Source organism: Berghia stephanieae, chromosome 2 (assembly GCF_034508935.2).
Source record: "Berghia stephanieae isolate SIO BIC M18660-M18661 chromosome 2, UCSD_Bste_1.3, whole genome shotgun sequence".
Taxonomy (NCBI): Eukaryota; Metazoa; Mollusca; class Gastropoda; order Nudibranchia; family Aeolidiidae; genus Berghia; species Berghia stephanieae.
Window position 1 is genome coordinate 30,835,952 of NC_088361.1, and position 14,387 is coordinate 30,850,338.

Below are 14,387 nucleotides of genomic sequence, written 5' to 3' on the forward strand. Positions count from 1 at the left end.
GTGATATTGATTCTATGTTGGAGCACAATCAAACCCCAAACTGCTCTAACGAATTCTCTTACCGGTATCTAGCAAAACACCTTTTTTAAATTTTGTCCAGAAAAAGTTAGTTTGAAATATTGATTATTAGATGAATCCCTACTTTGTCGCAGTCTTAAGGGTTGGTATGAATCTTGATTTTTGAAAATTTGGGTCAAAATAACGATTTGGAGATCAAATTATTTTAGGTTATGTTATATCTTGTATTTTGAAAACATAACCAAGAAAATAAAATTAAATGGCTAAGAATGTTATTTTACTCGATTGAAGCCAATATGATACTTCAAAATTAGTATACGGTTTGATACTTTTAGACAGTTGGGTGTCATTCCAATCTATAGAAATATGAAGTAAGTTTTCTGGACAAAATGAAAGTATATCCCATTGGTTTTGGGGGAAATCCGATTTTACTATAACATGGTAGCAGACGAATTAAAGACCATCCCTGTTTTCCTTTGTCAAAAAAAAAAAACACCAAAAAAATGTAACAATTCAAGGCTTTTTTTTTCTATGACACGCATCCGGTTTTACTAAAAATAGATTTTGATCGAATGCTAATTTTTTATGTCAAATCGTTAAATTCGATAACCAGTCATTGTAAATTTTAAAAAAAGAATACATTTTGGTAAGAAATGATATAGGTGAGGTGAAAAGAGAGGAATTATGAGATTCTTGAACTCATTCTCATGACATTTCGAATCAACTACACAACCACTCTTGTATGACAAATGTCAGAAAATAATCTGAACTGTAATCGGCAATCGTTTTCTTTGTATAAAAAGAAAATGATCTACCAACTGAGCGATCCCAAACCAATAGACACCTAGATAATCACGCCTCTCGGACAGTCGTCACAATGTAAACAAGGGCAGTGATTGGTACACAAAGCAAACTACACAGGTTTTACTATCGATGGTATGTATGTGTCTAAGTAAAATACCCAATGTTCTCCCGCTTGATCAATAGAACCAACACAGAAAACTTTGTGTAAATTTAAACGTGAATAATAATATGATCGAGAAAATCGTGTGATGTCTAGTCACTCATTTTGGGGTATAAAAACAATGACAATGATCAGAGAGAGGTGAATATCATTCGCGTTATTGTTTTTAAACAACCAACTATGTTTGTCCGAACACGTGTGAAGGTGTGTCACAAACTCCATGTTTTGATTGGTCAAAAATCTACTGGTTAATTCTTGGACACAAATAACCTGTGATGGCACTTAGAGACGGAGGAGGGCAAGAGTTGCAGAGAGAGATATAGATAGATAGATAGGTAGATAGATAGATAGATAGATAGATAGATAGATAGATAGATAGATAGATAGATAGAGAGATAGAGAGAGAGAGAGAGAGAGAGAGAGAGAGAGAGAGAGAGAGACGACAATCGTGTCTGTTATGGGTAACCACTCTCCTTGAGAAGCAAACTCAAAAACCATATAATATTCTGTTCTTGAGTTGTTAAATAAGTCTACAGCTGTAAACCTATTTATACATCGAATTAATTATTGAGTAGTCAAAATGGTATATTTTATTTTTTGTAAATAGTATGCACACTTAACATGAATGGACTTTAACTCTCTCCTTACCAGCTATTTTCAGAATTTTACCCAAAACTTCACACTCACCCAACACAAAAATAGAGTTTTCAAACAGATGAGCAAGGAGAATATTCTATATTTTGTTCAGAAAAATTAGCTCTGCAACACAGTGTCGAGTTTTTATGGCTATAACTACAATAAAAAGAAATCAGAATAAGAAAATACACTGTTGGCTGCATCGTAACGAATGTAACGATTTTCCTGTGGGTGGTAAGGAGAGGGTTAACCGATGTGCCCTTATTTGCAAGGGGGGGGGGGGGGGGGGGCGCAAAATATTGTCCATTACAACACTGTGTGCACGTATGTTCACGTCGACCATAAGAGTCACTTGATATTTCGAAGTAAGAGTTGAGATTGATTTAATCTATACCTTTGTATTTACGGTCATAACAAAACCCTATCAAAGTACAATGTAGTTGGTAAATCCTATGTAAGAATATTGACAGGGTGATATAACGGTTACAAGGGGGCGAAGTGGTGACCGAGTGGTTAAGGCATTGTACTGTGACCCGGAAGTTCCCGGGTTCGAGCCCCGCTTCAAGCACTTTGGTTTTTTTCGTTGGGCAAGATTAGTAACCCCCAATTTGCTCATTTGGACAACATGGGTGATTCCTGTTGACATCAAACACCTTATTTGATGAATTATGTATATTCCTTCGTAGAATGCCTATCGTATGATATCGTGGCGGAAGGACATAATCAAGATATAATGGATCATCAATCCTTATTTCAAATTTTATGGGGCATATGTTACCCATCGCTAATAATGGTATTGATTAACATGGTGATTAAAATTGAAGTTTAATCATAATTTGTAAATGTTGATTTAAAACTAATCCCATGGTTGAAAAGAGTAATAAACATAAATGAATATAACAGCTTTTTAAAAAATAATGATATCAATCAAGGAACGTTTCCGGCTCAATACCCTTCTTCAGCCAACAACAAGAAACAATAAAAACATAAATACATTACTAAAAATATTGACGACTAAATATTTGACGTAGTTGAAAAGAGTGAGTTTGATTTCTTCAATTTCAAACAGTTTAAATGTTCTAATCCTGATTAGTCTGACTTTATGAATCAGCAATTGTCTTCATTTAGTAGATCATTTCGACATATTACCGTTTTGAGGCCGCTGATCAAATATTCTGGTTGCCTATTTACCGGCATTTCAAAACCAAAATCACAGTTTTGCGGTTTAACTAGAAATAAGCAACACCTTGGTAAGAGCTTATATGAGTAGGTGACTTTCAAACCCTGGTAAGTCATATTTTATCATTCAAAGAAGTCTGCAACTTTTGTCATTTATTTAGTAACTTAAAGAGGACAATTCTTGACTTGAGTGCCTCAAAGAACGATATCCTGAATATTTTATAACTTCAAATCTCATCTGATAATTTTATGGTGTCCAATAGATTGATTTAAGAAATTAAGAAATACACACTTGTCCAATAACTTGTTTGAGAGTTTTAACTCATTTTCTTTCGGGGCGTGACAAAGCAGATTTTGAAATTAACTTCCCCATAAAAAATGGAACGTTCAAGTAATCCCAGACTAGACACACTAATAGTTTGAGAATTTCGGAAAATCTTGTCTCTCTCTTGAACCAAATCATAAATTGTCAAAATAATATATTTTCAACAGAAAAAAACAACAAATTATGTTTATATCGCACCACTGTGACTGTCCTGTTCATGAAAACATCAAGATTGCATATGAAGTTTTGTTTTTTTACGAATCGAACTACGCCTACAAGAGATATAAAAGGCAACAGGATCAAATAATTGAAAACAATGGACATTTTTGATTGCCAATAATTGCCGGAAGTTCAACGGATAAAGGCATATCGAGTGATCCTTGTGATGATTTCTTCAACAATTCAGCCATTGGGACTAAAAGTGTTATTTTTAACATGGCGTCGGTGGGCAAGGTGTACTGTGTGATAATGGCTGGGTTTTATTACAATTGGAACAGTTTGACTAATTTTGTCATAACAGTAGCTATTTTTCACATGGCGTCGGTAGGCAAGCTGTACTGTGTAATTCTTGCCATAGTTTCTAGAACAATCAGACCATTTTGACAAGTTGTGTCCTCTGTTCCAAACCAATTCATGCTATGTGTTTAAATAAAATACTCATCAGTTTTGCCCGCCATATCAGTAGTATCAACACAAAACTATTTGTAACCTTAAAAGTTTTTAGGAGATTGATTGAATTTGATAAAATCGAATCGCCTACCGGCGGTCAAAATACAAATACAGAAAAAAGAAAGTGGCGTCAGATTCTTAATTCTAAAACTTTGGTTTAACTTGGCGTCGGTGGTCCAACTGTACTGTGCCACGCCTTGTAACAAGAGTCAAACTCTGTTAAGTGTGGTAAAGAGCCAATGAATGACCATGCTTTTAACAAAACTCTAACTCGGGCAATGAGTACTTGGGTATGGCACTTTGCATGCATTAACCCACTAGACACATATGTGAATATGTACCTGAATACGCATAGACGGATAAGACATCTAGTATAGGAGACTTTTACTGTGGGAAATGGAATTTATGTTCCTTATGGCCTACAAGGGAAATATTACAAAGTTCAATAAGCATGGGAAATTCGTGGAAATGCTCTGCTTAACAGTTACTGTAATTTTTATTATTTTTCTATATGAACCTAAGCAAAAAAAATGATGTATAATGAACATTATAATTAGTTTTGAGGCCTCACAAAAAAATTATCATTGTTTATATCCCTTTGTTTTTTTTCTCTTCCATTTTTCTTTATATCGGGTAGACAAAAAGGGAGGGGCAAACTGTGATGCAATATATTTCTTGGATCATATGATGATTCCCTTGAAACTTATTATTACACAGGATCGAGAATAGTTTTTATCAAGATATTATAAGGATATATCTAAAAATATATATTTGAGGTCTGTCTTGAATGATAAGTCAAATATTGAGTGTCTCAGAATTATGCAATGTTACATATATTTTACTTAATAAATCGTCCTTAAGAGCCTTAAGAGTTTATGGAACTGAACTTTAATCTCTTTTTGATAGCCTATCAGCAACAATTGTCTGTTTCCATTTGGAAACGATGTTAGTCTATCGCAACGCACTTTCCAGCAGATCTAGTGCTTTTCCACGAATGCATCATGCTCATGTGAGCTTTAGTTATTCTTTCAATATGTCACATTTAACTAAATTTCTATCTAAAACAGTGCAACTTAACTCTCCTGTAAAACGCACTCTTATACAAGAACTCTGATATTAACACTCACTTCCTACATCCTGATAACAAACTCACACATTATGTTGCGGACGTTTGATGTCTCAAGGAAGGAAGTTCACTCCTTGGTCTCATTAAAATATGCAAAGTTCATCCAGTGCAGGCAACTCAAATTTATAATTCGTTTTACATCAATGATGATGATGGCGATGATGATGAGGATGATGATGATGATGATGATGATGATGATGATGATGATGATGATGATGATGACGATGATGATGATGATGAAAATGATGATGATGATGATGATGATGATGATGATGATGATGATGATGATGATGATGATGACGCCAATTACAACAACAACAACTAACTTTTTTGACATACACCTTAACTACACCTTAACTTATGTTGACACCTTTGTGTTTCATGTCATGCTTAAAATATCATCATTTTCGGTAAGGTAGGACCATTGTTACTGTTTGATATGTGACCAATCGTCTCAAAACGATGTTATATCGTGTGGACTTGATGGATGAAGTGGCTCATTTATTAAACATCTATTTTGACTACCCATTTTTTTCAGTTTATCTCTAGTATAATTCAGCTTTATAAAAAGGTACAAAAGCACCATTGGCCTATATGCATTCCAACTCGTTCGAGTGTAAAAATGATAATGATATAAATAGTAGTGGGAGGGGGGCGTTTCTGCCGACTTTCTGTTTCTGGTATCAGATTAAGTAATCAAGGAGCTGGCACTGATGTAAGATAAAGAACTGAACGAGTGTGTATGAAAGATGTCAAACAAAGCAAGAAGAAAAAAGAAAAGAAAAAAAAACCGTCCCAATAAATCAGTCGACCTCGAATGGGGATCGAACCTAAGACCTTCTGACCTACTACCATTACACCATCTGGTTCAGCTTTACCCCAGACTTTCTTGGATCGTTTAGCATGAAGGAAAGAGTTGACAAGACAGTAAAAAAAAAAAAAAGAAATATGGCGTGCACTGTTGTGACCAATCGTATCAAAAAGTTATTATGACGGTATGACCCTGGTGTTTAAAATTATATTTTAACGCTTTACTTTACCCTTACCATCATCCCAAAAACCGTTCTGCAGAAAAAGATGGAGACAACCAAAATGCTGGCTGTGCGGCTATGTGGTCTTGTGATATGACAGTCGCTTTCGGATCGGAAGGTCCTTGGACAAAGCTCTTTTCTCACATTCTCTCACCGTACTCAGGTGTAAAATGAGTACCTGGCCGTTACCAGCGTTGTCACTGTCGCTAAAAATAATTGTAATAGCGCCTAACAGGCGTTTTGTGTCTTTCTATATGTTAAGTGTTGCTGTTGCTCAGGGACCCTTTGTAAAGCGCTTTGAGCACGTTTAGTGGATATTGCGCTATTTAAAAAGTTCAAGTTGGATAGACACCATCAAGGATTGGACACATTTAGACAGCACCACCTTGATGAGGAAAGCGGAGGACTGGACTGGCTGGTGAAGCTGCACTTGTCATGTCTCCTCTACGACCGGTACAGTCAGGGGAATGGGGTGAGGTGAGTTGCGGTACACTGATTCATTACCTTTATTGAAGATAGTGAATTTGTTTCATACACTTTAAAGAATCTTTATGCTCCTAACTCCTTAATAAGCTCATTGTTACAGAATACCAGATTGACCTGGTCGGTTACATTTCAATACTTTAAAATTGAGCATTCATATCTCGCAATATCCACCAAACGTGTTCAAAGCGCTTTAGAAGGAGTCCCTATCCAACACCTCGCATGTAGACGAGACAAGACGCCACACTTCTTTCGGACAATGACAAAGTTGTAAACGGCCAGGTACTCATTTTACACCAGAGTTTGGTGAGAGAATGTGAGTAAAGAGCCTTTTCCAAGGACTCAATTATGCGCCATTCAACGCGTGACACGAACCCGATCCGAAGGCGAGGTGTCATATCACAAGACCACATAACCGCACAACAAGCACACATACATTGCTATATCCATTTTACCACGTCCAATGCGCCTCACAATATTTAATCTATTCAAATTGGACATATTATAGAACCAAAGCTCTATTGAATACCGTTCAAGTTGCCTGTTTAGTCCATAATATTATTTTTGTAGCACTTTAAACATATTTTTTACTCTTTATGGCTTATGGGTACTTGGCTACACCTGATTGAAATGGGTGAAGTGGACACATCTGATTACGAGACAAGACACAGGTCAGCTCTTGGTGCCACGCAAAATATAATTAAATTCAAAAATTGACAATTAATTAGGGACTGACAATAGAGGGAGCGTGGAATCTAAAGATTTGTCATAATGTGCCAGACAGAGCAGAAAGACTAATCTGTTCTTATGGTCTTTTAAATGATTTGTCCGACACTGTACAAAAACACACAACTATTCATATACACATTTACCTTTTACAAGAGCCAACTCTCCAAAAATTTCACTTTCATATTATTGTGGTATCTATAGTGCATTCAGTAAAATACCGTTTAAAACAAAAGTCAAGATGCATCTAGCATGGTAAGTAACCAGAAAGATGGAATTATTAGTAAGTATGGCCACTGTATAGTATAATTGGCTAAAGCACTTTACACACATTACCACACTCAACTCATGTGGTAACGAATCTCTGACCCAGGTGAGCTAGTAATATCCAAACAAAAAAACTTTTACTAGTACCGAATTTTGATTCCTTAAGACATGTGAGGGGTATAAATGAAACAAAGCTGACAGAATTGAGCGTCGTTAATCCTAGACGACGTAATATAACGACTCGAATAACTGTAAATAAGTATTTACACTCATATTATTGAAGAAAAAAAAAGCCTTTTTCAACATAATAATTTTCGGATATTTTTACCTATACCATGCCTCTGTCACTAAATTTCACGTGCTTATTTAAGAGTCAGAAAGTAAAAATCGAACGAACAAAAATGGGTTGAATTTTTTTAATAACAGAAAGAAACTTAATCACTTTTTGTGCTGTTAGAATAAATGTACCAAAATTTGTGGAGAGATATTTTTTTTAAAAACATATTCACCAACCTTTTTTACAATATTGAAACCTTGTTAAACTTTTCTCTCTAAATTAATTAATTGTCCGATCAGTGGCGAATCCGTCAGTTTCCATCACCTATATCGTTGTTGTTGTCTCCATCTTTCCCTCGTGTTCGACTTCCAACATCTGAGGGCCAGTTGGACCAATGGAACGTGAGCGCTTCATCGAGCTGGTATCCATCCCATAATTCAATGCGTGGAACAATGGATCGATGACGTCATGGGCTGTCAAACGCCTGGATCGATACATCCGTGTCTATTGATTTGATCGGGCCCGATTGGTGTTAGTTCGATCTATGGAGACTTTTGATATTAATTGTTTGATGTTGAATTCTGGAACTGTCGTTGATTGTTGTTTTTCAAATCTTGAAGATGATGAGGAGGGTGTTGATGATGATGATGATGATGATGATGATGATGATGATGATGATGATGATGATGATGAGGAGGAGGAGGAGGAGGAGAAGGAGGAGGAGGAGGAGGATGATAATATGATGATGATGATGGTGATGATGATGATGATGATGATGATGATGATGATGATGATGATGATGATGATGACGACGTCGACTACGACAACGAAGATGATGATGGTAGTGGGTTTTTTGTTGTTGTTCTCGGTAGTGCTGATACTGGTGTTGGCGATGATGATGATGATGATGATGATGATGATGATGATGATTAGGATGATGATGATTAGGATGATAATGATGACAATGTTGATGATGATGATGATGATGTTGAGGAGGAGGAGGAGGAGGAGGAGAAGGAGGAGGAGAAGGAGGAGGAGGATGAGGAGGAGGAGGAGGAGGAGGAGGAGGAGGAGAAGGATGATAACGATGATCATGCTGATGACGCCGACTACAATAACGGAGATGATGATGGTGGTGGTGGTGTTGTCGGTAGTGTGGGTGTTGGTGATTATGACGATGATGATGATGGTGATGATGATGATGATGATGATGATGATGATGATGATGATGATGATGATGATGATGATGATGATGATGATGATGATGATGATGATGATAATTTATGATGAAAATATTAATTTTATTAATGGTATACATCATCATAGAGGAGATGATTATAATGGTGGTCGTGTCCCGGGTGATGGGGATATGATTTTGTGACTTTCGTTATACCAAATTTCAATCATGTAGTACAAGTTGCCTCTTAGGCACCGTTTTTGTTTTGTTTTTGATTTTTGGGATTTTTTTTGTTTTGTTTTTTTTTTGTTTGTTTGTTGCGGTTGTTTTCTTTTGTTTTGTTTTTGTTCACTAGCACCATTACAGATCCTCGTTGCTTTTAATCGGGTACCCATTCACAATCTATTCGCCGAAGCCAGAGTTTTCAAGAATTGTCCCCCATCCCATCCCTGGACACACCCGATGTAGGTTGACCATATTAAAAAGGGAGACACGGTATCACTAAGACATCATCATTATACACCCTTGTCTTCGTGTAAGTCAGCCAAACACCCATCCGAGGAGGAGGAGGAGGATGATGATAATATGATGATGATGATGATGGTGATGATGGTGATGATGCAGCACTCTTAATGACAATTACAACACTATAATTTACGACATTTTCATTGAATTATATCATAGAAACCACCATCATCATCATCATCATCATCAACAACAACATCATCGTTTATCATCATCATCATCATCATCATCATCATCATCATCATCATCATCATCAGCATCATCATCATAATCATCATCATCATTCAGAACATACTAATCCATCTTCCCTCCTCTCTCACCTCTTCCCACCCATCATATTTCAACACCCCCCCCCCCCCCCCCCCCCGTCCCCCATCCCCACTCCCCAACCTTTAATGTCTCTGCTCAATTCAACATTATATCCTTTCCACGATTCCGATCAATCCATTGGTTTCATAGTTAAATGGTATGACATTCTGTTTATGGCCTATAGATAGAATGAAGTTGACGTCACTCTGGTCTTTGTTATTGTTTTTTGCCATCCGCGTTTATGAGTAATTCTCACTAAATTGTATTAACCAGACTATAAAAGTTCATTGTTGCACATAGTTTTGTGTGTTGGCCGGTTACTCCGGTTGGTAATGTTGTGAGCTTCTTAGCAAAACGCATACTATCTATAGAAGGAATGAATGAAGTTGACGTCACTCAGCTCTTTGGTTTGTTTTTTTTATACAGTCTGATGGTTGATTAGTTCTCACAAATTTATAGATCGTATACGCTTGGCTAAGAAACCATAAACGTGGATGGCAAAATAATAAACAATTACAAAGACACAAGTGACGTCATCTTCATTCTATCTATATCAATCATACAATTGATGCTATTCGTTTACTTAAATAGTTCATAACAATGCCAGCCGGATATTCCGTAAAGCACACAAGACTATGTGTAACCTTAAATGTTTAAAGTCAAATTAATACAATTTAGTGAGAACTACTCATAAAAATGGCTGGCTGAAAACAATAACAAAGAGTCGAGTGGCGTCATCAATTTCGTTCCTTCTATAAACGTTCAAGGTTACACATAGTTTCTGTGTGTTGACACGGAACATCCTCTGGCGGCTGTTGTGAATATTTTACCTAAACACATAGAATCAATGTGTAATGGGTTCGAATCCTCTGTGGGAGGCCAAAGCTGAGGTCTTTGTTCACTTTTTCTTCAACTCATTCAGGTGTTAAATTAGTTCACGGCAGCGTTGTCCCTGTGAAAAAATATTATAAAAGCTCCACTCAGGTGTCATGTCTTAATGTACGTTAAGTATTACTGTTCGCTTGGGACATTTTATAAAGCGCACTTGGGTATTGCGTTGGATAATAGCTCACATTTATTACATCTGATGAAATAATATCCAACGACTTAAATTTTTTTTCAATTGAGCTTTATATAACGCAATATCCACTAAATATGCTCAAAGCGCTTTACAAGGGGTCCCTGGCCAACAGCAACATTTAACATGTAGGACGGGACATGACGCCTGTTAGGCGATATTACAATTTATCGGACAAAGACAACGCTGTTAACGCCCAGGTACTCATTTTATACCTGAGTACGGTGAGAGAATGTGAGTTAAGAGTCTTTTCCAAGGACTCAACTATGCGCCGAGCGCGAGGCTCGAACCCAGGACCTTCCGATCCGAAAGCGAGTGCCATACCACTTGACCACATAGCCGCACTTACCTACCCTTACCTTTTTTTTTTTTTTTGGTGGGGGGAGTGGTGGAAATAGATATAAACATTGCTGGGGTTGTGAAGAAGAGGAAGAAGAAGAAGAAGAAGAAGAAGAAGAAGAAGAAGAAGAAGAAGAAGAAGAAGAAGAAGAAGAAGAAGAAGAAGAAGAAGAAGAAGAAGAAGAAGAAGAAGAAGAAGAAGAAGAACAACAACAACAACAACAACAACAATAACAACAACAACCACAAAAAGGGGTAGGAGGAAGAGGAGAAGGAGGATAAGGAGGAGGAGGAGGAGGAGGAGGAGTAGGAGGAGGAGGAGGAGGAGGAGGAGGAGGAGGAGGAGGAGGAGGAGCCTTTTCTGCCACCATTCATCTTGTAACAAAATTCATTATTGATTCGTTATCGATTTCAGTTTAAATTCAAAGCACAGTAACAACTTCTTATAGAGGCCTTTTTTGCTACGTGTTGTCTTAAGTATTCACGGTTGCTAGGATACGGCCCTTGGTGTTTTAAAATGGCGGTGATGGGTTTGTTGTCATCACGGGTGCTTTGTCGTAACGATCGTATAAACAATTTGAACCCTATGTACTCTTCACACTTTGATAAACTTCGCAAAGATTTTTTATTTTAATTTGTATTCAATATTTACTTTTTTTTTTTGCCGAGCTCATTGTGTATGTCTGTCTTGAAAAATGGGAAACGATTATTGAGAGGGTATTGTTGTATTTTATATGCATCTATTTTTTTAATTTTGCTTTTTAAAAATGGTAAGGAAGAAGGAGGCGGCAACTGACTTGGGAGAGGGAGAGAACGAGAAATGGGAATAATTAATACGTAAGAGTTGTTTGTTTGTTGTTTTTGTTTGTTTTTGTTTGTGTTTTTTTGGGGGGATGGGGGTTGTTTTTGTTGTTGCTGTTGTTTTGTTTTGTTTTGTTTTTGTTTCGTTTTTGTTTTATTTTTGTCTTGCTTTTGTTGTTTTGTTAGGGTTTTTTTTTTTTGCATATCCTATCCAGTTTAATATTTTAATGAGTTATGGTCTTTCGCTGTTTGCTGGTTTCTTGTTGTTTGTTTGTTTGTTTTGTTTGTTGTTTTTTTTTTTGGGGGGGGGGGGGGGTATTCCTTTTGGTATTTTTGTTGTTTCGTTTTGTTTTGTTTTGTTTTGTTTTGTTATACTTTCTGTTGTTGTTTTGTTTGTTTGTTTGGGTTGTTTTTTTTTTTTTGGGGGGGGGGGGGGGCGGGGTTTGTTTTTGTTTTGTTTTTGTTTTGTTTTTTTTTTTTGTTTTTTTGCTTTTTGTCTTCTAACATCTGTGGCGTTTTAGAAAACATTTTGGTTTCGGATGCATATTGATTTTGAGAAGAAAAACATCGATACCCTCTTAAATTTAAAAAATAAATATTGTGAAAGTATAACTGAAGTAAATCGTATTGTCAGATTATATAAAAACTTACTAATGGCAATTCTGCAGCACACTGATAAAACACTTTTTACTCATTTTGATCAGAAACCATTTACTTCAGATTGACTGCCCCCCCCCCCCCCCTCTCCCACCACTCCCACTCCCAATTTGTCAAGAGGTGTTAAATCTGAAACTCCAAAGAGCGACGCATTTTAACAGAGTTTATGTTATTGATATATTAGTATGTACGTTGTTTTAATCCATGCTCACTAAATGGTGCCTCTTATGATATAGAGGACTTGAGCTGGCAAAAGGAATGGCTCATAGACCAGTAGATAATAACGACTTGCCACTTCACCCCACCCCCCCCCCCCCCCCACCCCACCCCCCGCCCCTCAAGACAGCATTATAATACGGGGCTGATTCACATGCTGAAAATTAATGTTATTACATAAATTAGACCTGGGTTAGGTTCAAGGTATGTTTCATTGGGGAAGATAAGACAAGTATCTTACAGTGACAAAGCTAGAGTAAGTCCACATGTTTGGTCATTTTAATTATAGAATCCCTCTTTGGCATTTGATCGTTAACATCTGAACAATATTGTCTTCTATCTGGCTAATTACATCACAATACCGTTTTGAGAGTATGGGTCAAATATTAATTATTTTTATATATGGACCGATACCAGGACTGTAATAATAATATATGCAGAACTTCGTGGACCACTGTACCAGGCTGAGACGGTCAACAATGCGTTTAGGATGTTACACAATCATACAAAGGCCAATGGTCAACATCGTTCATTGATGTTATACAGCCATCCATGTCTTCACCCTTTAAAATGGAGCCCACAAAAGGATGATTTTATTCCCACTGGGCCACGAGAGACCTTGTATGTCTGGATCAGACCGTTTTTCGATTAATTAATAATTGGTTTGATTAATTGACCGAATGACAAATCGGTTGGTCAATTGATAAATCGAGCAAATGAGTTTGTGAATGAACCAGTTATCGATTGATTGATTAGTTTATTGATTAATTGGTTGGTTGATTGGTTGACAAATTGTTCTATTGACTGATCTAATGATTAATATTTTGATTGATTAATCGATCGATTGATTTATTACGACACTAGCCCAAAGAGTATCATTTAATTTCGAACGATACAAAGTTCCAGTAACCCACACTACCTCGTGTCTTTCTTTATATCAAATAAAACATCTAGAAATAGTAAAACGTTAAAAAGCAGTGTACTCGCCCGAGTTTAACCCTCTCCTTACCAACCACGTGAAAATCATCACATTCGTTTCGATCCAACCAGCACTTTTATCATTCCGATTTCTTTTGTAAATCACACAATATAAAGAAAAATGTTTTATTATAGCTATAAAAACGTGACACTGTGTTGTAGAGTCATTTTGCTGATCAATAGTATGCTTAGAATGTATTTGTTGATTTTCTGTTTGAGTAAGAAATAACTATATTTGTGTTGGGTGGGTCTGAACTTTTTGGAAAAATTCTGAAATGGCTGTTAAGGAAAGGGTTAACCTTTCACGTGCAGAATTCAAGTTTGCTCTAATCTAACATCATATCTTACCAGTTTTTGTCCCCAAAGAGTAATATCAACGACGCTCTAATCTTATCGTCGTAACTGCTCACTTTTTAAAAACCGGTTGAAGTTATAACCAGATAGATAATTGAAGAATTATACAATGAATATCCTTATTCATTATTAATGAATTAAATAAGAATTTAGCCGGGACGTGAAGGGATTAATACGAAGGTAATAATGCCATAATGATATGCAAGCTGTGGGGGGGGGGGGGGGGGGGGGGGGTGGAAAGCGTCAAACACT

At 36.7% G+C, this 14,387-nt stretch overlaps 1 protein-coding gene across 1 annotated transcript in view; it reads right to left on the reverse strand.

Annotated features, from left to right (window-relative positions):
* Window positions 1-8,097, reverse strand: part of LOC144964697 (potassium channel subfamily K member 18-like) — a 30,218-nt gene extending 22,121 nt beyond the window's left edge. Inside the window, exon 1 of the mRNA XM_078899225.1 lies at window positions 7,938-8,097. The gene's annotated coding sequence lies outside the window, so the exon portion shown is untranslated. The remainder of the gene's footprint in view (window positions 1-7,937) is intronic.
* Between the last annotated feature and the right edge of the window lie 6,290 nt (window positions 8,098-14,387).